Below are 26512 nucleotides of genomic sequence, written 5' to 3' on the forward strand. Positions count from 1 at the left end.
GTGCCTTTCACATGACCTTGGTTTAACTCTTACATGGAGGCTTTGTGAACCCTGCCCAATATCTTTCTACTAAACTAGATTTGATAACACCGATAACTAAAGAATCTGTTCCATTACTGATAGATTACATGGTACTAAATCTACAACAGAAGGTTTCAGATAAAGCCAAGCTTTCTCACATACACAAAATTATTAGAGACAAAACCTTCAACTGTCCAGAAAATTACTGGAACTACTTCCATTCCATAAATAGAGAACCCCCAGAACAACAAGATTAAAGTAATGTACTGGAGTTTGCTTCTAAAACAACTTCCTCAATTAAATGGAAACTTTATGCCTGGAAATTCTTGCACAGGTCCTTCTACACCCCTCTAATAATGAGCAAAATTAATAAAAAAGATAACATATGTAAGAGATGTACCACAGAAATAAATGCTAACTGGGAACATATGTTTCATGATTGTATAAAACTGAAGGAACATTGGACATCAATTAACAATTTTCTACAGGCTTTTTTTACAGATAATTTTACAATATCTAAATCACTAATACTCTTCAATACCCCCATACCAAAATGGGTTAAAAAGATTAAACTTCCCCTATTATGGTCAATTCTATCAGTGGCTAGAAAGATTATAACTAGAAATTGGATATCAGATACCCATCCTTCTTTTAATGAGTTTAAAAATGTTTTGATAGAGGTATGTCAAATGGAACTAATGACTATTAAATCAAGATCTTCTAGGAAAACAACCAGGGATACTTTACAAAGTTTGTTAAAAAAAGACTTGGGACCTTTATAATGTATTATAGTTATGTTAGATGATATATTAACCTGTGGATGTCTTTGTAAATACTTTTGTTGTTTTATGAGTGTTAACATTTTCTATTTGTTAACTGCTTCTGTAAATTACTATGTTTTATTGATTGTATGTTAAAACCAATAAATACATTAAAAAAAAAAGAAAGCAAGGGGTCTGAAGAAGCACGTCATTGTTTCCCACTCTGTGTGTTGTATTTGCACACCCTTTGGTTGTTTGACTGCATAGTATGTCTGACTAGCTTGATCTTTGGCAGTGGCTCCTTAACGAGCTTGATTCTGGAGAATGGCCAATTATGCAACATAGGAACTCTGGGCCAAGGATTCCATTCTTAGAATCTCTCTCAGTCACTATGTGGCCAGCCCAGGCTGAGGGATGTTCTTTGGATCTTTGTGCTGAAGGCCTATACATTAAGCAGCTGAGAATAGCTTAGCACAAGACTTTCTCTCTTTGTACACCACCCATTGTGGGTGTGTGACCCACAAAGGCTCCCAATATCCTGTTGATGAGTACATGTGAAGCACCTGCTTGCTTTTGCACAAGACTCTACTTGAGCTCATACCACCTGGCAATGGCAGACATGGGGCTACCTTCCACTTTGGACCCTATTAGGATTCAGCGATCATTATCTCAGACAGAAAAAGTCAATAAAGCTGCCCCAGTTCTATTTGGGCTGAGCTATCCTTTGAAGAGGCTGTGATGCTTATGAGGAATCTTGACATCCTATCTAATCAGAAATACATGACTGTGTATCAAGGGAAATACCTCTTGAGTGTCATGGGTCAGTCTCCTTGTGGAGCTGCTCAGCAACAAGGGAGTACAAATGGCCAGGAATCATCCCAGTCTGTATCTACAGCCCTTAGTAAAGCAGATTCCTTTTTTTAGGCCTTACCTGAATAGGAAGAACCCCTTACTGGTTATCTTTCTGCTGAATGTGTTCTCTTCATGGGAGCCTACTAGGTAGGCAATCATGTAGACCATAAGATGCCTAGTCATATAGACATTTCAGCAGACAAAACTTAAAAGTTCTTGCCACACTTTTCAAGTATTTAGTAGTGCTCACCTCCCAAATTGATCAGGGCATGACCTCATAACCCTGGTGTAATATGTCAACCAATCCAGTCATCAAGACTGTCCTTAAAAGTAGCTATAGTACTTTGTTTGACCTATAGTGATAACTTCGGCTAGGAATACAATGAATGAGGGGCCTATTTGGGCTAGGAATATGGTGAGTGAGGAACCTCTCCCTCTAATGACACCTGCTTATAGGTTGGTGTAGATTTAAGGTCTTTGTGCCCGTGTTTGTAAAGCTACTGTTTTTGTGGAGAAATAGAAGGTCAAATAGGCCTCGGTCTTTCATGGCTTGTAAAGGAAAACGATGCTGCAGCAATCTGTGGGCTACTGTGTGTAAAGAGAATTGTGCTAATCTATCAGGGTAGTTGAAGGAAGACCTTTTATTTTCTCTGTTAAAAATTTGTGAAGCTTTTCCAGATGAGCAATTTTCTTGGATTTGTACATACCAAAGGGGACACCATGTTCAATGACTAGTAGGATGAGAGAAGGGTAGAGTACTAGCATGACTTCTCTGAAGACATTCCCTTGGAAATTAACTGGCCCAGACAGATGGATTTCCTGACTGTGGTGGAAGCATGATGCCTGAATGAGAGAAAACAATCCACATAATTACCTAGGTCTGTTATGATATATGTGATGGGAACAACCTTTCTGCCAAATGATACCGTGTTGTATGTTTTTTATTTGGTGTGAGACTGTTTTTGATACACCTTGTATGTGCATATTCCAGCCCTGCTGGAGGTGTTTTGTATTAATGGATGAGCAGATATCTCGCTTATCTACATGTTTTGTTCCCGATGCCTGGAGACCACTGACTACATGTGACTACCATGAACAATGGTGGCCACTCTGCAGACCCAAGTAATTATAGATTTACCAACCTTACATGTAAAGACATGGAACATGTCATAACAGAACTCAATTATGGTGACACAGGCATCTTAACTGACCAGGCTGGTTTCATGAAAGGCAGGTCCTGCCTCCTGAACCCAGTAAGCTTCTTTGAAAACCTTACATGTGCCTAAAACAATGGTTATTCTATGTATCCTACTCATCTAAACTTGGCCATGGCTTTTGACACTAACTCCCATGCTGATATTTTTGAAAAATTAGACAAGATTAATGTAAACAGCAACTTTGTCCACTGGATGCAAATTGGCTAGCCAACATATCGTGATGTGAAAGTTGCTGGCTCCCTCTCTGAATGTAAATTTGTAACTAGTGAGGTGCTACAGGGAACAGTTCTGTGCCCCTTATATTTGGCATTTATTTTGCAGACATTCAATCCAGTACTCTGGAAGTGTGGTACTGATGAGAAAGCAGTGTGGTATACTGTCCGGTCCCATGGAAGAATTATTTGTAGCCTATGGCAGGTATTCTATGACTTGCTCCAAGGTGATTACAGAATGCTGAATGTGAGATACCTACTGGCAGTGCAGATGAAGTTTGGTGCCCACAGCAATGCATTACAACTACACTAAATGTATAGTTTTACATACCCTGAAATGGCAACTGCAGTAATGCTTTATGTTATCACTAGTAGTTGCACTTATATTTTCCATCTCTATATACATTCTGACAGTATTTTAAGGTGCTTGCTGTTATTATTTCGCTTCCTCCAGTCGGCAAATGTCAGGACCCTACAGGAATTTTATATATATATGTGTGTGTGTGTGTGTGTGTGTGTGTGTGTGTGTGTGTGTGTGTGTGTGTGTGTGTGTGTGTGTGTGTGTGTGTGTTTTCAAGCAGCAGACGTGCATCATCTTTCAAAAATCGTGTATTTTATTGGAAGCAACACAAAGCTGCAACTGAAAGGGTAGTGAGAGGTGAAAATAAAACTATCTGCACCACAGTGCACTGTTCAGTCTGGCAGCTGCTTTAGTGGTGGCAGAGCTCAATACTTTCCAAAACTGACTGGGTTTAAAAATGCACCCTCTAGTGAATAGAATAAGCAACTAAAATGCTACAAAGAAAAAGCTTTATTTTTAGGCAAAAAGTTAAGTTTATCCTTTGTACTGCTCCGTACGTATGTAATATCTTGTGTAAAAATCTGATGTTTGTACCAAAAAAGTCCCACTTTGGCCATTTGAAAAATTGGCAACTCTAAGTTCAATATATTTCAGTTCACAAAACTGTTGTTTATGTTAATATGAATAATCAGACTGAATGACTGAATGAACTGAATGACATTAAGCCAGAGATGTAGCTGTTAAATAAGGAATAATCTAAGTTCTCAAAGCAACTTTCTGCTCCCTCAAAGTTCACACTTCAGAGAGCATAACAACTACTTAAATCAATCAAAGCTCATAGGGCAATTCAATTGTGCTGTCAGATGTGCTGTGCATTGCACGATGCCTGTGAAAATGAAAAAGTGCGAGGTTGCAAAATAGCCAAAACAACAGCTAGGCTACAAACCAAACAACCAAAAATAGTCATTTAAAAGTGAACAAAAATAAGCAGCACAAAAAGTGAACAAAACTATGCAGCAAATCAAGCACTGCAAAACATCAGGACTGGTTTATTAAAGTCTTTCATAGATGCAGACATTTTGAATGCATCATATTTTAGCTTTTTCATCGCGGCACAGAAAAGAAATACATATACAGGTTTTAGAAGTAACATTACCTGAATATATCTCCCAAATGCCTCCCATCTACCATTTACTACCATTTCTCTTGTATGAAACCCCATCATGGCTAACCTACATAACCCCAATGAAACTGGACAGCTGTATCAAAAGGTATAAAATTGTTGAAAAGCATCCAGTATATACCAATAACAAAAAATTCCATATCATTAAAGGAGAAAACCATGGAACACATCAGAAGATCATCATAAAAGTGGAGAACATCCACCACAACAATGACATGGCAAAAGAACTGGACATCCGAGAAAAGTTGATGTAGCTGGCTGTTGTGATTTGCTGTCAAGAGATCTACAGCAACATAAGACTGCAGAATTCCATAAATGAGACATGTGGTTGTGTACTACATGTGAAGCCTTTCTCCACACATTAAGCCTTTGCAAAACACTAAAGGAGTTGGGTTGCAAGATGAATTTGCAAAAAATGGTCTGATGAAATTTGCAAAAACAACAAATATCTCCCAGAGCATCACCAAAATACATTTATTGTCTGATAGGTAAGGTTGAACTTTGGCCACAATTCCAAGAATACGGAAGGCATAAAACACTTCATATTCTGGAAGAACACCATCCCACCGGTCAAGGTGGGTATCATCACTTCAAAAATGCCAGTTCTTCACTAGCTGCTGAGGAGCTTTACTCAAGGTGGAGCATTAGAAACAGTTCCAAATACTCAACGTGACAATTTGAAACCTTCAGGCATCTGCTAAAAAGCTGTGAAGATAAAGAGAAGAAAAACCCCAATGATATATAATCCCAAGCATATATCAAAAACAAAAATAAAACAAAAACCAGGGGAACCTTAAGAAGTTTTGTGTGAGCCAGCAAGAGTCAGACCTAAATATCGACCTGGATCTGTGGGGTGAGCTGAAGGAGGGCTGTGTACAGATGCAGATGTGGCAATCTGACAGATTTGGAAAGTACTACAAGGAAGTAATTTAAAATATTGCCACCTCCAAGATCATAGCCATGCTGATAGACTCCTACCAAAGAAGACTGAATAGAGTGAATTTAATGTTTTAATTCAACAAAGTACTTACTAGTTTAGAATTATTGCACATGTTTAAATTGCATTAGGATGTTTCAAGTTTTTTATTTTGAAACACCCAAGATTTTATCACAAAAATTGAATTTTAAAGTTATAGGTCACATTAAAAGTATAAAGTTTTGAAATTATATCACAAAACCTGGCATTTCCTTATATTCTGTATAAAGCTTAAATATTCACTGTATACAAGATCAAAAAACATGCAAAGTCAAATACTGTAATTAGATATGCAAACACAAAGACTGGCAAGCTGCAAAGACTTCACCATACATCTTTATAGAACTGGAAACAGCATTAGGAGCAGAGAACATAAATGCTAATTTTACAGCGGTAGCAGACTCAAGTAATTTTGCTAACTGAGACAAAAAAACAGCCTGCTAGCCTGTGGTGGTAAATAAGGACAACCTTCCTGTAATAGTAATAATAAATACATAATAAATAATTCCCGCGATGGGCTGGTTTAAGACAAACGTGAGGATACATACATACATATTAAATACCTTAGAATCATTGAACAATTATTATTCTATACAACAACAATTAAAACACAGAGAAAAAAATCATAGCACTGACATTAATATATTCAAAACTCTTCCATTATGAAAAAGACTAAAACCAGCCTTAAATATTTTTACACATCAGTCACTCTCTTTCTGAAGCTTATTATTCTATTTTTTTTTTTTTAAAATAAAATTACATCTACTTTTTAGTTTAGTTTTCCCCAATAAAATAGCCAGTTTTTCAATTCAATAAGCAATGGATACTATTCAAAAAAAAAAAAAAAAAATTTTAATCATTATCTCTTTTATTAATATTAAAATATTAGATCAACTATAATTATATAACCTATATATTATAGCTGTTATTACCTTGTACACTAGAATAGTTGTTTTGTAGTAGTAATTTGTAATCTTCAATCCACTTTCTTTTCACAAACTTTCTTCACTCCGATCAAAATCAAAACGCATATGCAAACTGTGGAAGGCATGTGGTATGAAAAAAAATGTGCGGAAAAAAAGAAAAAAAATGGAAAAAAAAAATTTATGGAAAAAAGAACAGCAGAAATGCGTGGGCAATTTAAAATTCGAATTTAAAAAAATTAAAATTGTAAAAATTTAAACCCAGCGGTCCCAGATTCTCAGCTCTGAGGGGCGCGGCTGAGGAGGCATATTGCACACTGCTCTAGTGAAACAGTTATTCTAGAAACAAAAGTCTGACTATGAACAAATGACTCTCAGGAAATATACAAATCAAACAATATATGTTTTCTTAGAAAATGGGCTTACATGGATGAAGTAAGGAAATGATTTTACCAGTAATTCTCTGGTTTAAGCAGCTCCACATTTCATTACCAGGACTTTCAGTGGCAGTCATAGGCCTCAAATTGGACTCCTGCCTTGGAATTCAGTGCTCCGACCTCAGTCTGCCTCTGCTTTCACAAAACAACTCCAGGCTCTTCTTGATTATAACTCCAAATGACTTCCATACTAAGTTTACTCTGGTCTTAAAAAGTTACTGGTACACAAACCTGTTAACACTGTCAGGAAGCTCCCCAAATATGCCTACTGCTATTATCTGTTAGAGATTCACCACAAAGAGGCGCAACAGTGTTAGTGTTTTTCATAATATTGTGTGTGTGTGTAATATATATAATATTATCAAACATCAACATTCACAAAGGCAGCATTATCTTTTGTTTCAGAGACACATTATTCAGTATTATCACTGTTATTGGTTGGTAATACTAAACCAGAACTATCTGGCTTGGATCATTTATGTATAAATTGGAAAAAAAAAAAAAAACAATAATTACCATATTGCTAATCCAAAATGAAATTTTACCAGCAAGTCATGCTGCTGTTAGGAAGGATCTAACTAAATAGCATTGGTGTATTATTGCATTGTGTACAACATTATGAAAACATTACTGACTGTTGACATTTTTTATGATCATATGTACTACCTTTGTCAAATTCAGGGGATATGAGTGAATGACTCTTAAGACTGGAAAGGCTTAAAAAGTAGAGAGAGAAATTGTGGCATAAATATAAGAGGTGTCCAAATAATGATATTAAAGACAGATATCTAAAATTTCGAATGAGTTATAGAAATCTGATAAGGAATGCAAAAAATGACTTTGAACTGAGACTGTCTTCTAATATAGTTGATAATATGAAAGCCTTATTTAAGCAATTAAAAATAGGGAAGGAGAGCATACAAGTATTGGTATGATCAAGGATGAAGCTCCGAGTTACTCTCTTTTTTGAGAAATGTATGTATGTATGCATGTATGTATGTATGTATTTATTTATTATGTTTGTTAACTGGTTAGTGTCCGACTGGGCCAGAAGCCCGTTTTCAGCAGAGGCCTGGGGAGAAAAGCTCCACATACAAAGCTTACAATAATAATAATTTTATAATACATTAGTCAGTATAGAATACAAACAACAGTGTACACAAGTATACAGAGTCTCAAGTGGATGGACAAGCCACTGTAAACTTAGACAGATTACAAAGACAGTGTGCACAATATAAATTCAGAGACAGCATGCACGTATATAAACAGTGAAATAATGACAATGAGTTAATTTCTATTCCAAATGTATGTACAGTATGGGCTGGAATCAAAGAATCCATATCCATCAATGAAACAGTGTGAAAGCTGCTATGAATCAGTAGAGTTTGCAGAGAGATGGATGAGGTTAGAGTAAAGGATAAGGTAGGGTACAGGGGGTAGGAAGAATTAGCCTGGCGAATAGCAGGAGCAAAGCCAGTGTTTGGCTAGGTAGTTCTTTAGGAGTTGTTTGAACTCGTGGTGCTGAGGATTTTGTGTGATAAGTTGTGGAAGAGTGTTCCATAATTTGGCAATTTTGTCGGAGTAAAGGGAGTCACTGTGGTAGTTGTGGGAGCGAGAAACCTTTAGCATTAGCTTGTTGGAGGATCTGTGGGACCAGGTATTAGTTCTAGGTTAGACGCGGTTGGAGAGAGCAGGGCAGTTACTGCATTGGTATATTATTTTGTGGGTCATGGTCATTTGGTTGTGTGATAAAAGATTAGGGAGTTCTAGCCAGTTGAGCTGGGAGATGGCAGTGCAGTGGTGAGTCCTGTATGGCCGATTAGTGGCAAACTTGCCGATTTTGTTGTAGCAGGATTCTAGGTTATGGAGCTCAGTCTTGCATAGGTTTGTGAATATGTGAGATCCATATAGGAGTGTGAACAGCAGGTGTGACTGAGCAGTGGCTAGTCTGGCACTCTGAGTAAGGTATGGCTTAACCAAGTTTGGCATGAGCTTTCTAGATACTCAGAGAAATATGCTTGTCAAATTTTAGATTCTCATCTATTGTGACACCTAGAAGTTTAGTCTGGTTAATGGGTTCTATTTTGGTTCCATTTGATGACAGGACTGTGAGGGGGAACTGGCCAGGTTTGGATATTTTGTTCCTGAAGACTATGATTTTAGTTTTGTTTGGGTTAAGTATGAGTTGTTTGCTCTGAGTGGAATTTTTCTATGTCCTGAAAGGAAGTTTGCATTCTTATTTGAATTTCTTGTGGTGAGGGGACTGAGCATATAAGTGTGGAATTATCAGTGTACTGGACAATGTGGGCCAGTTGAGTTGCTGAGCTGAGGTTGTTAGTAAATATAGTAAAGAGGAGGGGACCAAGTATGGAACCTTGGGGTACACAGACTGAGATGGGTAGTAGGGGGGAGAGACTGTTTGCCCATTTAGTTGCTTGCTGACAATTGGAAAGATAGCTATGAAACCAGGTTAGGGATGCAGTAGTGAGGCCATAAGATGAGAGTTTGTCTAGAAGTAGTTGGTGAGAAACAGTGTCAAAGGCTTTGGACATATCGAGAAAGATAGAAGTGACTGAGTTACTTTCATTTAGGAGATGATTAATGGTGTTGGTGAAACATATTAGGACTGTGTTAGTGCTATGTTTAGATCAAAAGACATGCTGGGAGCTAGATAGCAGGTTGTGACTAAGGAGGTGGTGGAAGAGCTGATTGTGGATGCATTTTTGTAAGATTTTTGTGAGGGGGGAGAGGATGGCTATGGGATGGTAGTTGGTTAGTCCCCTGGAGGGTCCACCTTTGTGGAGGGGAATGATGCGTGATACTTTCCAGAGAAGAGGGATGTACTGTTCTGTAATGGAATGATTGATCAAGACAGATATGGGGTAGGCGATAGAAGGTGCAGCAATTTGTAGAAATTTATTAGGAAGTTGGTCAGCAGCAGTGCAGGGTTTTAGCTTGGTGAGGAGTTTTTTATGTAGCTAGTTTGAATGGTATTAAAAGTGAGGGGGTTGGGGTTGTGTGGGGTAGGAGTGGGAAGGGTAAGCATCTGGATGGTTTGGGTACCTAGTAGGGTGGTTATGGAATTAATAAAGTGGGAGTTGAATTGAATTGAGTAGCTACAGGGTCAGTGTTGTTAGAAGAAACAGGGGCAGGGCTTGGGGTATGACAGGGCTGAGGAGATAGTTAATGCTTTGCCAGAATTTTGGGGATTGTTTAGGTGTTTTTGTTGACTGGTTTGGAAGTAGGTTTGTCTGTCCTTTTTTATTTGTTTCTTAGCGAAATTCCAAAGCTGTTTATTTGCTAAGAGGTTGGATGTATCTTTGGTAGGCTGGTAAGCTGACCATGCTCTGTCTCTACGTTTAAGTAGCAGTTTGGTGTCATTTGATAGACAAGGAAATTGCTTAGCTCTTTGGACTACTTTTCTAGTAGGACCCGGACTATTAAGTATATTAAGGTAGGCGTTGTTAAAATACTGGACAGCCAGGTCTAGATGGAGGTGTTCAAGAGGTGTCCAGTCACATTGCTAAAGTAATAGGTTAAAAGTAGAGGGGGAGAAATGTTTTGATTTACGGATGTATTTGTAGGGGATGTTACATTGAGTGTGTATGCATTTTCTGTAAAGAAAAGTTGTAGAATGGTCACTAAGGGAGTCTGGCAGGCACCCAACTAGGTAGTGTAGGTTAGGTCTGTTAGTCAGAAATTCAGAATCCAGTCTAGTGTTGACTGCTTATGAGAATGTTTGTCTGTGAGAGTTGGACAAGTTATGGTTTAAATGAAGTTGAAGAGGTTTATGAAGCTTGAGGAGGTCCTAGATCATCAGGAGTGCCAGTCAAGATTGTCGTCACCAAGAACTATAGTTTCTTGGCTAAAATTGGTAGATGCCCAGGACAATAGATTTTCAATGATAGGAAGATTATTGGTTGGAGGGAGATAGGTGGTGATGATAATTATGTTTTTGTTGGGATTGATTTTGATCCGAGTTGTTAGGATTTTGAAGTTGGGTAGGTCTGGATAGGCACTGTTAAGTAGTTCAATTCTGAGGGTGTCTTTAAACATAATGGCAACTCCACTGCCACTTTTGTTTCATCTGTCTTGTCTAATGATGTTATAACCGGGTGTGATAACTTCATTATCTTTAATGTGTGGCTTTAACCAGGTTTCAGTTATCATGGCTATGTCAGGTGAGTAGGTGGTTAGGGTTGTATGGAGTTTGGTAGTTTTATTTAGGAGGCTGCGAAGACTGAAACTGGTAAAAAGCAGGTCAGTGGTAGACATTTTTGGGAGGGGGCGTAGGGATGGAAGTGTGAAGCAGATTGGACAGAAGTTGTTGTGAAGGCTGGGGGAAGAATGTTGGCAGGGTGATAAGTTATTATTTGGACCTAGGTTAGGATGGATGTCAGCTTGGAGTTTAATTTGTGTTAAGGAGTGTAGTAGAAGTTTCCTTAGCTTGTTAATTAACTTAGTAGATCTAGTAGTATGGGGGTTGCGATGATGTGGCTGAATATGTTTGAAGGGTGTGAGGAGAGGGGTTGAGTTATTATAAAGTTGTGGGCTGATGGCAGTGCAAGTGTGGGATTGAGAGCAATTGGAGGACAGTGGGAGAGTTGGAGAGTGGTGGTGTCTGATGTGGTATGTATGGAGAGAGGTGGAGTTATAGGTGAAGTAGAGAAAATACAGTAGGAGACTATAGGCCATTATGGAGTAGTAGAGCTGCATGGTTGGTGGATATGTTGGGAGGCTGAGGTAAAGGGTGGGGAGGGGTGGGGTAGAGTAAGTTTGAAATGAGTAGGGCTGTGTGTATGCAGCTTAGAGGGTGGGGAATGGGGAGGTGGGATGGAAGTGGATAGGCTGAGGAAATAGTGTATGTAGTTTGGATAGGTATAATTGTAATGAAAGTGGGAATAGGTGGGAATGGGGGTAGGGTAGGGGAGCGGAGTGAGCCCAAGTGGAGCTAGGGTGAACAGAGCGGGTTGGCCCAGCAGGAGGAGGCATGGGACTGACAGAAAAAAAAAAAACAATCAGGCAGACAGTATACTTAACAGGTAAGCAGTATGCTTCCCATAAGAGATTCTTGACTTGTTTTGTGAGAAAAAATTAGCAAGGTTGCAGTCCCCCCATAGGACTGGAACTATAATCACCCTGTTCATTATTGCTCGTATTTGTACTGATATAATTTATGTTGCTTTATTATTATCTTTACACTATAAAGAGTTGTACCTTGTCAGGAGTGTGATTTAATTGCTAGATAGTAGGCTGTTTGTAATTTACCATTTCTTATACAATGCTACCATCTAGTGGCCAGAATGTCCAGAAATTGTCATAAGTATCCAGAAAATGTTGAAATAAATGTCTGTAGAGAAAATTGTAATGACTGTACCCTCATAACTGTGAACATGGTTTCTGAAACCATAAAAAAGATAAGACCAAATACAGCTGCAGGGCTGTATGGACTTAATGGATTATTTCTGTACAGTATTAAGTAAGCAATAATGCCTGGCAGGGTGTGTGTTAATGTGTAATTAATGCCTGCCCAGAGATGTTAGATGGCCTGATGCTGCAGGGGGAGGACCTCTACACCCCTGGGAGGGCATTAATTACACATTAACACATACCCTGGAGGGTATTATTGCAATTAGAGAATGGGCTGTCTGCAAAATAGTTGTTTTACTTTGTTTTTTTTAAGTACTATATTTTTTTATATATTTTTGATGTAAAATAGTTCCTCCACCTAATGTTTCAAACTTTCTGTAGTATATGTTGATGGTGTTGGAGGAAGCATTTTACATCAAAACTATATAAAAAAATAAAATAGAACTTAAAAAAATAAGTAAGCAGAACACAACAATTTTACAGAGACCCCATTTTCTCTCTCTCTCTCCTTCTCATACACAGTCTCTTCTGCTTCAACACACAGATACATATGCACACACAGTCTCCTCTGGTATCATACTCGCATTCACTCAAACAAGCATAACTCTCAACTTAACACAAAAAATCTGGACAAAGCCAAAAATAATGGGTGGATAAACCCCCCCAAAATAGGTACAAGTTTTAAATATTGCTCTTACAAACTTAGAAAGTAGCTAGAGTAAGAGGTCTTCTATTACAATGCATTTTCTGAAGGGTCTATATTACCAGAGTGAAACTCCTTTTGAGCGAATACCAAAACACCGACACGAATTGCATGAACCGCGAGAATACCAAACACACTAAACAGCAAAATTTTAAATCTCGAACTGTCATAGTCGGCCAACCCCACCACCCGCTACATACTACCTACCCAAAGAAAATAAATAAACCACATACATACCCTAACCAAACTCTACTTCTACCCTAAAGTAAAGCACCAAAACCCTACTTCTAACCCTACCTTAACCCCTCCCTAACCCTAAGGTCCGTAACTACCACACACTTCTCCTACGAAAATATACACAAACAAAATAAATAATCCACATACATACATTTACCAAAACCCTACTCCTAACCCTACACTAAATCTTACATACATAAATTATCTATGTACTTACCTTAACCCGCACCCTAACCCTAAGGTCCGTAACTATCGCATACTTACCTTAAGGAGCTATACCACAGATGGGCCAACCATGGTAATTTGACATTTCCAAATTCGCGGTTTTGGACATTTGCTGTAATGCCGGTTTGCGCAATATGTGTCGACATTTACGTATTCGCTTAAACGGACTTTCACTCTTGTAATAGGGAACCTTTTCTGAAACATATAAAACTTGCAACTCAAATGCCTGTCATTATTTAGTGAATTCACTCCCCACTGATTTGCCACAAAACTTCAGAAAACCAGAAATTTTATGAGGAACAGACAAAATATATGAGGCAAAAATCTGGACATTCTGTGAAAATTTGTACATTTGAGAGCTATGCACACAAGATCTTTCTGTCTCTCTCTCTCTCTCTTTCTCTTGATTTCATAGAGACAGTCTCCTCTGATTTCATACGCGCATTCACTCACACGCAGACAGAAACACAAACACAGTCTCACACACACATACACACACACACACACACACACACACACACACATGCACACACATGTACACACATGCACGCGCACACATACACACACACACACACACTTTTTTTCTGTTTATTTTCTTTTTATACTCTCTAAACAGCAAAAGCACTGCTTAGCGAGTGTAAAGCAATGGCAGCCATTACTTTTTTGTGCAGTCCGAGCTTCACGGTATCTTGATATGCATGATATGCTGCAGTAAAGTGGTGGACTTGTTTTTCAACTGGTATTACTTGTACATTAATACCTTGCTGGAGAATGTTTGTACTCCAATCACTGTGCTGATGTACAGTTTGCCCATTCTCTAAAGACTTATTGGAAGACTGGTTGCATTTTCAGAGGACTGTAGAGACAGGATTTGTTCGCAAAGTATTGAACACTGCACGGGTGGTACCCATACTTAAGGAGAAGAGACAGCAAATTCCACTGCTATCATCCCATAAGCTTGACTTGCATTGCTGGTAAATGTTTTTTGACAGATAAATTAATGGGACTATTATAAAGTGGTTGGCAAACTGGCTATCTAACATAGTCACAACTTGGGGTGTATCATTTAGGAATACACCATTTTTGGTAGCAGTACTACAAGGGTCTATACTTGGACTTATATTTATGTCTGGCTTCTCAGTTATTAAAGGTATCTGGACTAGCACATTTTCAGACAACACTAAAATTGGATCTATATTGAACTCAGTTTTGTGGAGACATGCGTGAATGGGCGTACCTTCGTTGAAGGTTGTGCATCAGGGCTGGCAACTCGGTACGTAAAAATCAACTGCCAATCATTAGCGGACCGGAGTTCCGCTGTGGCGACCCCTAACCGGGAAAAGCCGAAAGATGCAACAAGTGAACTCAGTTTCTGACCAAGCAGGATTCCAACATTGTGATGATAAACTATATAAAATTAAGACAATTTGATGACTTAAACACCAGGAAAACAAAGATGTTGCACTTTGGTAAAAATAATCCATGCTACCCATATGCCATAAATACTATTATACTTAGTTCTGCAGAAACAAATTAAGGACTTGGGAATAATTGTTGATATAGGACTCAAATGTGGTGAAACTGTAGTCAGGAAATGCTATGTAATGAAGACATTTAGGCTTACTGTCACAAGGTTGAAGCCCACACTCCTGAGATGCATAATCCCGATAACATAATATAGAAGCCCAAAATATTGAAGATCACAATGTCTAAAAATCTTGAATACTGAATATACTAACCTGTGTAAACTCAGGTGTGTCAGCACAGCTAGCTGGAATTTTGTAAATAATTTTATGTAATTTGTGAATATCAAACTAATTTATATAAGATGCTTGTGTTACCAATGTATTAGAACTGTATGTCATGTATATCAAACTGCTCTGTACAGATGTTTGTGTTGAAAAGGTATTTGTAAAGTGCTTGTGCTTAAAATGTGCCCACAGTGTGCCCTTTTGGAAGAGAACAGAAATGTACATGCACTATTGTAACTGTTTAAATGTATATGTTAACAGACGAACCTGGAGGGTTAACCTCAGTCCAGCAAACTTTAGAAAAATATTTGAAATTAAATGACTTTATAGGCTAGGCCATAAAGAGGCTATCTGACAGGTTTCAATGTAGCTAGAGACACAAAAAAGTCTGTGCTAGGAAGCTTTCTGTATTGTCTTTTGGGGTGAACTAATTGCTACTTTGGAAGCATGAAGGACGGCAATTGTTTTATGACTCCGGCACTTGCCAAAGATCTGAGCAAAGGCCCTTGTCTGGGTATTTTTACAGATATATGCTAAATACTGCCAGCTTTCAGCAGTGGGAGTTTTGCCTGGGAACTAGAAGTCTGATGACAAGAAGTGATGTAAATCTGCAAGCGATGCCAGCAGTAATATTTTAGATATTATTTTGAGAAGTCTATTAGTGAGACAGTGCATTCTGTATTCGGTCTTGGACCAGACAAGAACCATTCACCACACATCTGCCTTGTTCTAATGAAGTAAGTTTCTAGGAAACAGTATAACTCTCTTAGAGCCAAGAATATAGTAAAGCTTAGTTTAGATGTTTTTCTTTATTTGTGTGATCCTGTACTGCAATGTTATTTTAAATATTTCCTGTGGTTTTGAACTCTGATGTCACTGTAAATATATTCTCAGTATTTTCTTGTTCTTTTATTATTTATTATTACATATATTTAAACATTTCATTCTGGCTGATCTGTGTAGAGATATTTAAGTTTTCAGAGTACTTGCATATTTATTTGGTGACACTGTGTGAGCCACTCCTAATAGCCTTGCTCTTGGTCAAACTACCATTTGTATTAATATTGCACAGTAGTATTGGACACCCTTTGTTAAGGGCCCTAAAGTAGCTGATGAGGAGAGACTGGTGGCAGTGGAAACTACCTTATTGTCTGGGCAGAAGGGGACATAGCTAGTAAACCTGTGCCAGCCTTTTCCAGATGTGTGTAAGTCAAACCTCATAGAGTGTGTGTGTGTCAGCTACTTGGGCAGGGACACAAAGCACTGGTTTGCCAGAGAGGGTGATGGAGGTCTTGGTTTGGTCACTCAGCTGAGATCTCAACTCTATAGCTGTGCCAGTGAAGAGTCTTATTGGGGATCTGGAGGAAGAGGAAGAAACCAGCCCCGGACTGACTGTGGTCTTTGTGTGTTCTTAAAAGAAATTGCACTTGATGCAGAGAGCTGTATCTGGAAATACTATGTGTGTACCTGTCATCCTCTCAGTGAATGTCCCCAACTGTTGCCAGTGGTAAGGATTGAGGCTCCTTGATTACTGGACAAGTGGAGGGTTGTCAAACCAGGAACAAGTACTAACAAGGGTCTGTCAGTGAAGGCACGTCCAGAAGTTCAATATTGTGGCCTTTTGCCCTTTGGTTTTCTATATTATGTTACTGGGATTATGCATTTCAGGACTGTGGGCTTCGGCCTTGTAATAGTAAACAGATATCTTAAGAAGCATATCAAGTAGAAGACAAACTAGTTCTACTGCAAACTTAAATATAGCTGTAAGACCTATCACAGAATGCTGTACAACAACCTGCGTCAATGACTGTTTTCAGTATAGTAAATTGGAAAGAATACAAAGATACTATACAAGGCACATGACAAGGTTAAACATCTACGTTATGAGATCATACTGGCCAGGCTATCATATTCAATTACTTACACTGGCCAGAGGGTACTTGTGCAAGCAATGATGTCCTGCTATCAGTAGTTGGTACTGAATTCACACCACATATATTGGGAGCTAGTAATGAAAACTTATTAGTGAAGTAACCCTGTCTATCATACAACTACTTGAGGAAAATTGTTTCCTGGAAAAACTGCCAAGCTTTGGAATAGTCTGGATATTAGAAGAGCTGGACATCTTGAGATGTTCAAGGATGCTCCTGAGAAATGGTTATTCGATGATTCTTGACAAATTCAAGTAAGGCTTCCTTTAAAACACTGAGTTTGAAATATAGAACATTGAATGTTGTTTAATGTTCATAATCCAACACATGGTTCTGTGACCTTGGGTATGTTAGGTAAGAAGTGTACAATGGGTAAAGCCCACTGCATGAGGACGGGGGAGCTTGACACCCACAACACTCAGCCCCTTAATTTTAATATTTTTTCATAGTATTTGTGAAATGAGACTGAGCAGTATTATAATTATTGTTCTTACAGACTCAAAGAGTACTGGTAAAATCTACAATATTATACTTTAATTATTGTCATTTAAGTAAGTTTGGTACATTATTTTAAAAGGTTTAAACATTTAATTACTCTTTGTTGATTGGGTTAGTTCCACTAGGCTGGTGTCCTCTTTATAAGAGAGACCTGAGGTGGTATTCATAGGTTCATAGGTAAGTACTAGGCTAACTTCTCTTGTGGGCTAGTTTAAGCCTAGCCAGTTTCCGTTTTGGTGCTCCCATTTGGTTAGAGATTGATCTTACCCATCTCATTGTCAATAATTATATATTACCCCTAATGAAAATAAATGGGATCATAGCATAGATAATTTGAGGGATCCCATGCATGGGATAAAGTATTTAGTGATTTAGTGTTTGCCTTTCTCCATTAGTAGTACAGGGGGCAGTTCTGGGGTAACTTTTCTATTACACATCCATAGATCCAAGTTGCCCTTGAATATAGGCAGGAATAAGCTTTGTTTTATGTGAATGGGGAGTCTGTTTTGTAGCTATGGCATCCTCTGCAAGATATACCTGTCCTTCCAGACCATTCTACTGATGTTGCAAAAGTGGTTCAGATCCATTAACCGAGAATTTCTGCTATCATTTAACTTACTGGTGTGCAGTAGGTCCATCCATACTGGATCAGAGGATGCCTTGTATGCCAAACGCAGGTCATCTCTTAAAAGTCTGTAGGATACTGAGTATAGTGACAGGACTTTGAGGTGGTCCATGTAGGACATGTTGTTAAGGCCTTGTATCCTTTTAGTAAGGTATCTGTGTGGCCACTCATAGTGTATAGAGAAAATATAGCCAGGGCACTAGGGAAATGTCCCTACTCTTTAATGCCACATGATCGTTTACATCCACATGAGCTACCACAAACTCAGGCATATGGGACATATTGGTTCAAGATCTCAGGTAAAGGATGGCACATTCAGGAGTGCAAGACCTCCTAATGCTGCACTTTAGTGTCAGTATTGGGAAAAAAAATAAATCCGTCTGTCTAGTGTGGGAATAGAACCCTACAGCCTTCTGATCTTCCAGCACTGTAAAACAAGAGTGCAACCTGTTGAACCAGTAAAAGTTATGATGAGTTTAAATGCATATTAACTTTGTTTTATAGTGCTGAATGCAACTTATGTCTCTTCACAGTAGTTTACTCCAGTATTTTGAAATATGTAGCTGTCATAATTACAGAGATGACTTAAACACAAATGCCTCAATTAACTCTTCAAAATATCTGAGAAGCAGTTCACTGCAACTGCACTAGGTAACTCAGCACTAAGTAGCAAATGACTTTAAATACCTCAGCAGCATTTAAAATGAAAAATGTTCACAGCAGGGTAACAGCACCAGAACACAAACTGCATTCACTGCCTGAGACCTGCACTATATCTGATGTGTGCTGTTATATCACCTGATTAACTACTTCACTGTAGTTTAATTTTGTCATTTAGCAATATTCAGTTAAAAAGGTCTTTCTTGGGATTCAGAAAGTCTTAGCTCCATATATCAGAAGGTATCCATATCTGCTCAGCCTTTCAAATTCATTGACATTCTACCACTGAGATTTGACCTTCCTGTGGTCTCAGCACAAACAGCAGTTTTGTGGGTGAAACCACATGCTACTGCATTGGTTCAGGTGAGTGGCTAATGTTAATTATCTGTGTGCTCTACCTAGAAAATGCCCATGGCTCCTGACTTGCATAGTTAAACAATTCATATAGTTTCTTGGCTAAGTACAATTTTACTTTAGAAGGAAAAAGTCAAAAGATGATTGTCACTACCTTCTATGGTAGTATTCATGAACCAGGCAAGTTCAATGAAGACGTGGGATTGGAGGGTGTTAGTGTGTGAGCATGTGCGCATGTCTATTGGAGCATGAATAAGACTGTATTTGTATACTTGTGAGAATTTGTCTACCTGATTGGTCATATTTAATAGGTTAGATGTAAGATGTTTGTACATGCAAGTGTATGGATGAGTGTTTCTGTGAGTGTGATCCAGTGTTTGGAGGGTTTTGTTTGTTAATGAATGGATATGGATATGTGTGGGAATGTCTGGGAGTGTTTGTGTATGCATGTGTGTGTTTGGCTAATGGGATGCCTTTGCTAGTGCAATACAGGGCCACTAGGGAGAACATTAGCATGGTCAGGTCTGAATGTGTTAGTATCTGAGTCAGAGGCATGGTAATGCACTGATAATGAGATTTTTCGTATTGTGATTACACCTGTGTCTAAATCACATTTTTTCTCTGCTGTGCTAATTGACCAGCCCACCTTAGTCAATTAAGGCAAGTGGTATCTAGGGATTAGTACTTAAGTACTATGAAGTTTTTTCTTTGTTGAAAATGACAGTTTTGAATCAATATAAATTAAAATTAAACAGGAAATTGTTGCAACTTCAGGTTGATACCTTTTCAAATATCCAGCGAGGACATTTTTACATAAAACTGATATTTTGAAGAATAAACTATACCCACAACTGCTGCAATGGAGGGACTTCACTATTGTGTCAAATAAAGACGCACTCATACAATTTGATTGTTTTTATCTCCTATTAAGATGTTTCAAATCACAAAAAGTGCTTTTATAGTGCAACTATTACAAAAGAGTTAGAAAATATTTTTTGTAATAAAATGTAAGAACATTTTTCATTTTGCATATTTTTTGTAGGACACAGCTGCTCAGCTAGGGACCCTGATGTGTGAAATAGAGCTGATAAATGTATGACTGCCAATTACTTAAAAGAAAATACAGACTATGTAAAGATGAAGTGATTTGTTTCATTATTTCTTTCAAGGGCTTTGGCTTCCAACGTGCACACCTATATTAGGTATATTTGCTATCTCTAAGTAAGTGAAATAAAATCACTTAACGGAGAAGCAGAATTACCTCAAATTTAGTATATTGTATTAATATGTGATGGTGGTGATGTTAGGGGGTAGAGAGCACATCTCAAATTCAAGAAGATTTCTATATTTTATTCATAATTCTATTTTGTTATAGTTGTGGCTGTTACATCACTGAAATACTTTTTTATGCATTTCTGATATCATAGCCTTTTTTATTGGCTCTCTGGTGTGCAGTTATCTAAACTGGGTTTATTTATGTATTAATAATCAAATTACTGTTTTTATGCATTTCTGATATGGCCTTGTTTTGTAGGCGCACTGGTGTGCCATTCTCTAAACTGGTTTTATAATAGACAGATGCTTGCATGTGTATGCCCATATGTTGATGAAGTGCTTGAAAGGTTTCCTGATGGCACTGACTAGTAGAAAATACTTTTAAAGTGATAACGCTGCTCTTCTTCCCACTGGAGAAGTGTATGTCACATTCTCTCTTCTATTAAGAAATTAATGGTTAAAAACAAATTTACTGCTGCCAGTGTAAAAGTGGAGACATTAGCAGATAATGACACTTTTGAGGATATGGTTCATGAGTTACTCTTTTGAGTCATCTGAAAGAATTTAAAAATGTTATAGATGTTTCAAAGCCCTTATGACCATTCATACTTTGCCAATACCCCTCCTTCAGGTTACACCTCCTTTCTCCAGGAGGGGCCATACTGGCCATTCCCGAGGTAAATTTGTAATGAAACCCATTCAGTCATTCAGATTACATTTAAAGGTAGATTGTGTGTTGCACTGCTTAACATGCAGAAGAAATGTATTCCACAGGTTAGGGAGGTGCTGTGTTATAATCCTGTGCCCCTGCTACATTTTTATCTGTTTGGGAAGAGTTGGGTCTCTTTTCTTTGTGTTGGTCGAGCAACTGGAATTAGCAGACATAGGAGATCCAGGGCAACTTTGTCTATAATGGCATGGTAAGTGAGACATAGATCTCCTCTAAAAAAAGTCTACAAAACACTGAATAAATGTATAGAGCTTTCAGCTTTTGGACTGTGATCTTTTTGGTTAGGAACTTTGGGGTATTTCTAATGTTTTGGTGTTTTTAGTGAGATACATCCTAAACAGGGCATCATATGTGATAAATGGTATGATCAATGCTAAGTATATGGGGATGGTTACCACTTTAGAACTTGGTGATGTTCCATGGGGTCATTAGCTGTACTAAATAAAATGATACAACTGTTATGTGATGGTCAGAAGAGAGAGAGTTAGCCATCCATGTTCTTAGAATCTTGGTTAAGTTTTCATCTTGTAGTAATATTTTGTTTATACAGTATGTTGTCTACCAAAAGTGGCAACAGTACACTTTTTAACATTTACTTTGATCCCAGTTTTTGTACACCAAGAGTTTAAAGGGAGAGTTCATTCTGAATGATTTGGGTTTTGGAGGATGATTTAACAAACAAACTCAGTTTACAATCAATTATAAGCTTTGTTAACCAGAGGTCCTGACTGTCTGCTTGGAGATGTAAGAGACAGAGGGCAAAAAGGAGAGGTCCCAACACTGAGCCCTGATGGACACTGTTGGTCACTTTTACACTCTCTGATGAAGCACCTGCAGCTTGTAATATGTAGGTTCTGTCTTACTTGCTATCCATTATACCACTTATGGGTCAACCTTTATTTATTTATTTATTTTATGGCTCTCAAAAGAGACAAAACAAAAAATGCTCCTCAGAAATAAAGTCTGGACCAAATGGCATACTACTAAAAACCCAGAAGATCACATAAAGTTCAGACAGCTAAGAAATTACACAAAAAAAGCAATATTGTCAGACAAAAGAAACTACTACATTCAACTCCAACATACCCAGCAAAGCAAACCATAAAAAGTTTGGGCAGGGATAAATACACTCTTACACCCAGGCCGTACTGTCACTCCCTCCCCTGTAGGTACTGAACAGGACAATCCAAAGCAAATCGCAAGTACCTGATACCATTCAGTCTCTTGCCAATCAACTACCTCCTGACAGCTCTTCTCTGTCACCCTCTAATACTACCTTACCTCCCCCATTTCATCTCAAACCTGTCCCTACATACCTTATCCATACCCTTTACGTAAACTCAAACCTACCAACATTGCAGCAGATCTCCTTCCTGCAGAATATCTACAAAAAGCTGCAAATGCCATAGCCTACCCAGTCTCCATTCTGATTAACAGAACAATCTCTGAGGGTACTATTCCTTCCATTTGGAAAATTGCACACATTATCCCCCTTCATAAGGGTGGAAACTCTAGGGAACTATCCAACTACAGACCTATTTCTGTACTATCTCCACTGGCAAAAATCATGGAGAAATGCATTCATAAGCAACTGTTAAAACACCTAATAGATAATTTATTAGCTAACTGCCAACACGGCTTCAGGCCATTTCACAGTACTACTACTGCCCTTCTATCCTTCTCTGACTGCATAAACAAAAATCGCAATAACAACACCCTATCCGCAGCCCTGTTTATTGATCTATCTAAAGCCTTCGATATGGTTAACCACCAATTTCTCATAAACATACTGAAAAACCTATCTCTTGATGCACTCACTATACAATGGTTTCAATCCTACTTAAGCAATAGGCAACAAGCAGTTATGCGGGAGAACAACTTATCTCCCATCTCCCCATTGCACTAGGTGTCCCCCAAGGCTCTATACTTGGACCCCTTCTATTCTCATCAACAACCTGCATACTGTTATTCCTCAAGCTTCCATAATACAATATGCTGATGACTCCACATTAATATGCTCAGCCCCAACTCCAACAGTCCTTCAATCTCAAAAAGTGTTCAACATAGTTGAGGAATGGCTACAACATCAGTGCCTCATCCTGAACCCCAAAAAAAAACAAACTCCTACTTTTTACTCCCACCCACAGAGCCACATCTCTACACTTTACTGTTACATCGAACAATGGCACCATCATATCTCCAGACTCTACCACAAAACTCCTAGGAGTTCTAATTGACAATAACCTTAACTTTGATAGTCACATTAACAATACCATAAAAACAGTCAACAAAAAACTAGGCTCCCTCTATAGAATCAAATCCTTTCTTACCCCACTAGCAAGATCTACTATTGCCCAGACCCACTTAATCTCTATCCTCCTCTATGCCTCCCCTATATATACTAACCTCTCAAAGAACAACATGAACAAACTGACTGTCGCCTACGACAATATTGCTAGATTTGCGATAGGCTCTACATTTAGAACCCATCACTGTATTAATTATGAAAAACTAGGTTGGCTAGAGTTACCAAATCTACTTCTACTTAAACAATTAACATTTGTCTATAAAATCCTGTATCAGCCTAACAACACACCAATTCTTACCAACCTTATCACCCCCTACAGCAACCTTAAGACCCTACGCTCATCTAATAAGCTTCTAGTACAAATAGGCAAAACCTACAATAAGGCAGGGGACTCTCTGTTCACTAATACCATGGGTAAAACCTGGAACTCTCTCCCCAGTGACCTGACCTCCCTATATTCACTAACACAATTTAAAATCAGGCTTAAAACTTACCTCAAATCACATTGGTTGTGCACCTGTCTGAACCCAGACTAACCTCTCATGTCTTTTTTTTTTTTTCACTAAGTTATCTGTCTTAATTACTGAATACACTAACTGCCTAATGAAAACCAGAATTATTCACAGGCCTTTTAATTGATTAGACTCTCTTTCTATATCCAAATATGGATTTCAGTCTGCCTACTATGTTAACAAAAGATACTTAACATAAGATTCTACAATCAAATGTGTTGTTAACTGAACATATTTCCTTATATTCTAATCTACTTAAATCTATATGATTTTTCATGTATCAAATACCTTAATTTTGTACTGTACTTTCACCTGTTAAACTTTGAATTGTTTTTGTTTTGTTTTATGTATAATATTGTACTGTACTTTCAAGGAGCTTTTCTCCCCAGGCCTCTGCTGAAAATGGATATGTATCCAGCTGGACTAGCCCGGTCAACAAATGTAAAATAAAATAAATAAAATAAATAAATAAATAAAAGCAGGAGCTAAATTTAGATTAAATGGTTTAAGTGAGGCTACAAGGACATTTTCAAAATTAATTATTAATTAAGCAATTGGGTATATTATTGGGTCCCATGGAGGAAGTATTTTTGGTCTTGACTATCACTTTCAATAAACTATCTTTAGAGATATTTGGGAGAATAAGAAATTCTGGTATTTCATGGCTTTGAACAGAAGTCTTGACATAAATTTGGCACTAAATTTGTTTAAAAGATATTGAGAAGGTCTACTGGATCAGAACAGGAGGCGTCATTATGAATACATTCAGAGCAATGTAGGGTGTTGTTTCTTAGTTCTCTAACATAGGTAAATAAAGATTTATAATTATCTTTGGCTTCAGAGGCCAACCTAAGTTCATTGGTACCTTTATTGGAACTGATGATGTTTTTCATTTTTTTTGTAATGCTTTTAATATCTTCCTTGACAAGAGGGGTTTTGGATCAATTGTGTAATTTAAGGAGTTGCTTTCTTATGTTGTAGTATTTATGGTTCTCTATTTGAAATGTCAGGGCTGGTAATATAGATTCCTATAAGAAAAAAAAGGAGGCAGCGAATACAGGCAAGAGTGAATGTCAAACATTGCTGTTCTTCATTAAATTTGGTTTGTGGAAGGTAAGCCCTGCATTCCCTGAACGTTTACACCAATACCATCTCCAAGATCACCATACCTCAGAGAAAAGGAAGTATTATGAGAAATGACAACCTAAAACTTAACATATGTAAGTCTGAATTTTTTGTAATTCACTCTCCACATTCTACAATTTTAAATTCTGAGTCCTGACATTTCAAAATATTTGCCAGCCTTGTATTTATGATGGAGGACCACCAGGGTGGTTTATTTTTGAATTTGCCATGATACTTGGTTCAGGCAGGGACTGCTAAATGTATACAATGTTCCAAATGGGTGTAGAATTCCTTAGTGAAGATTGCTGTACTATCAGGAGTGGGGCAATCACAAGTGAGTTTGGGACAATCACAAGTGAGTTTTGATATTTCATAATAGACTGGGCAGTGATCGGCATGTTTTTCACTGGTGTACATAATGCAAGGCACATGCTAGGGACCCTCAGTGGAATTTGGAACCTTTTTCTACATCTTGTGTAAAGATAGATACTGCAGATTCAGAAGGTGTTCCCCTCCCTGTACCTTTACATACAGGCCTCCCACTAGGGCAAATATATTGTCTCATGCTTGAAAATGCACACCTGTAAGAACCTTGTGTAAACTGACTTTTTTCAGTGGAGCAGGACATGTAAAAACGCCTATGCATCCTCTAATGTTTGAGTTTATTATGTTTTTTTTCATTTACCACTATAAGCATAGATATCTTTTGAATGAATTCAGACAATGACCTTCATTGCTCATACAGGATTTCTCAGCAAAGCTTTCAACAATGCTAAGAAGGAGAGCCTGTCAATTGCTTGAACTACTTTGGCAGTAGTGGTTCCTAGAGGATGAGGGGTATATATGCTGTGGACCTAAACCTCACTACTATTGTCCAGACTGCAATGTCTGCAATTTGTAATTATGATATAGGTTAGAGAATACCATGCCATTTAAAAAAAAGTCCGAACATAACAAACAGCAAAATGTATATGTACTAAAATATACATTCCAGTTTGTATTTAATTTTGAAGCAATAATGCATATATTTGGCAGCTTTTCAATCCTGTGTTATAAAAGGCAATAGTTATGAAATGTGGAACAAATTAATATTATATTATTTTTCTCCCAGAAATATTAATTTATTCTACTGTTACATTTCTGGACACTGACATAAAGTTGTAGCTCTTTTTTGATAGTGGTGGAGCTTTTATTATATTGCATCCTATTTATTTTAGTTTTCTGCCTTTTAAGGTATTATATTACAGCCTTAGTTCTATTACAGTTGGACAGTTAAAACGTGGTTTACATTAAAGATGTGTACAGAACAACAACTTCTTTTAGGC

The sequence above is a fragment of the Protopterus annectens genome, chromosome 1.part1 (assembly GCF_019279795.1).
Source record: "Protopterus annectens isolate FY-2018-M chromosome 1.part1, PAN1.0, whole genome shotgun sequence".
NCBI classification, from domain to species: domain Eukaryota; kingdom Metazoa; phylum Chordata; order Ceratodontiformes; family Protopteridae; genus Protopterus; species Protopterus annectens.